The following is a 2268-nucleotide window of genomic DNA, read 5'->3' as shown; positions in this document are numbered from 1 at the left end:
GCATGGTGCACTGCGTTCCACATCTGCGACATGCGACAGAGGCCGGTTGACAGTCGTTCGCGCAATGGACATCGCATACGTACGGGGGCCACCTTCCACGTGTTCGCGAAGCGTGCACATGTTGTTGCGTGTATGTGGGCAGACATAGTGTGTCGTGACACCTGACACAGGCATGCAACAATCGTTGAATTTGCAAATGGCGATGGACGTCTACGTTTGCTGGTGACGTTACGCAAATGAACAACTGGTAAACGGTTGTGGTGCGGTTGTTCTCGCTAGAGGTGAATCAGTGATGGCGACGATCGGTTGAGCTACCAACCGGTTGTTTCAGCGATACCCACCATGCCCACGAACGTGAATGGCATGTGGGTGTGAAGCGATACGCGGCGGTGGCTGGGTGGGACCGTCCCCGGCCGGTGAGGGGGGGCCTCCCGGCGTGCTGGCCGCGCGGTGCGTGGGCGCACGCGCTACAGCCGGCTGGTGGGGGCGGCCAGTGGCAGGCGCGCCGGCCGACGGAGGCGGCAGGCGGCGCAGCTGCGCGCCGGCGCACCCTGCACGCGGCGCCGTGCGGCCAAAGTAGGTCCTCGCGGGCCGGTGCGAAGCGCGGTGGACATCTGCAGTGTGCTGGTCCGATTGAGGACTGTGTGCGCTGAGGATGCGCCGCCGCCCGGCGCTCGGCGCCGCGACGCCGTCTGCTGCTCGGTCGCCTCTGCGGTTCTCGCAGGTGGTTTGTATCGCAGCTGTGCGGACGTGTTGGCGCGTGCGCTGTGCTGGGAGAGTTCGCTTCGGCACCCAAGTGGGGCTTTTGTCCTTCTGTGGCGCTGGCGTTGGAGCTGCCGGCCACCGTAGGTGGCGCGTGTTGTCTCCCGCCGGCAATGCCACGACAGCACGCTCCCGGGCCTCTGTCGGCAGCGGCAAGCTCAGTTGGGAGCACGGGTGGTCGCACCTAAAGCGTCTACTCGCCAAACTCCGGGCGATTGCGCCTCTCTCGAACCCGACCAAGTACTTAGGACGGCGCTGCGCGCCGCCGGGACCTGAGAGGGTTTCGAGGTGTATTGTGCAGGGGAGCTCAGCCTCCTCCTGTTTGCAGAATAATTGAGCGGACGCTTGCGTGTTCGCGCGGGCCCCCGGGACACACTCCCGGGCGGCCGGCTGCTCAGCTCTAGTTGACGCAGCTCCCTGGTTGATCCTGCCAGTAGTCATATGCTTGTCTCAAAGATTAAGCCATGCATGTCTCAGTACAAGCCGCATTAAGGTGAAACCGCGAATGGCTCATTAAATCAGTTATGGTTCCTTAGATCGTACCCACGTTACTTGGATAACTGTGGTAATTCTAGAGCTAATACATGCAAACAGAGTCCCGACCAGAGATGGAAGGGACGCTTTTATTAGATCAAAACCAATCGGTCGGCTCGTCCGGTCCGTTTGCCTTGGTGACTCTGAATAACTTTGGGCTGATCGCACGGTCCTCGTACCGGCGACGCATCTTTCAAATGTCTGCCTTATCAACTGTCGATGGTAGGTTCTGCGCCTACCATGGTTGTAACGGGTAACGGGGAATCAGGGTTCGATTCCGGAGAGGGAGCCTGAGAAACGGCTACCACATCCAAGGAAGGCAGCAGGCGCGCAAATTACCCACTCCCGGCACGGGGAGGTAGTGACGAAAAATAACGATACGGGACTCATCCGAGGCCCCGTAATCGGAATGAGTACACTTTAAATCCTTTAACGAGTATCTATTGGAGGGCAAGTCTGGTGCCAGCAGCCGCGGTAATTCCAGCTCCAATAGCGTATATTAAAGTTGTTGCGGTTAAAAAGCTCGTAGTTGGATTTGTGTCCCACGCTGTTGGTTCACCGCCCGTCGGTGTTTAACTGGCATGTATCGTGGGACGTCCTGCCGGTGGGGCGAGCTGAAGGCGTGCGACGCGCCTCGTGCGTGCTCGTGCGTCCCGAGGCGGACCCCGTTGCAATCCTACCAGGGTGCTCTTGAGTGAGTGTCTCGGTGGGCCGGCACGTTTACTTTGAACAAATTAGAGTGCTTAAAGCAGGCAAGCCCGCCTGAATACTGTGTGCATGGAATAATGGAATAGGACCTCGGTTCTATTTTGTTGGTTTTCGGAACCCGAGGTAATGATTAATAGGGACAGGCGGGGGCATTCGTATTGCGACGTTAGAGGTGAAATTCTTGGATCGTCGCAAGACGAACAGAAGCGAAAGCATTTGCCAAGTATGTTTTCATTAATCAAGAACGAAAGTTAGAGGTTCGAA

General features: G+C 58.1%; 1 non-coding gene across 1 annotated transcript in view; it reads left to right on the top strand.

The window, feature by feature from the left end:
- The first annotated feature begins 1176 nt into the window (after positions 1 to 1176).
- The window catches only part of LOC124567800, a 1910-nt gene continuing 818 nt past the window's right edge, over positions 1177 to 2268 (top strand). Inside the window, exon 1 of the ribosomal RNA XR_006970964.1 lies at positions 1177 to 2268. This exon is cut by the window's right edge and continues 818 nt beyond it. This is a non-coding gene — a ribosomal RNA (small subunit ribosomal RNA).

This window comes from Schistocerca americana, unplaced genomic scaffold, assembly GCF_021461395.2.
Source record: "Schistocerca americana isolate TAMUIC-IGC-003095 unplaced genomic scaffold, iqSchAmer2.1 HiC_scaffold_1407, whole genome shotgun sequence".
NCBI lineage: Eukaryota > Metazoa > Arthropoda > Insecta > Orthoptera > Acrididae > Schistocerca > Schistocerca americana.
Note: the sequence above shows the minus strand (reverse complement) of the source record. Positions and strands in the feature narration are given on the sequence as shown.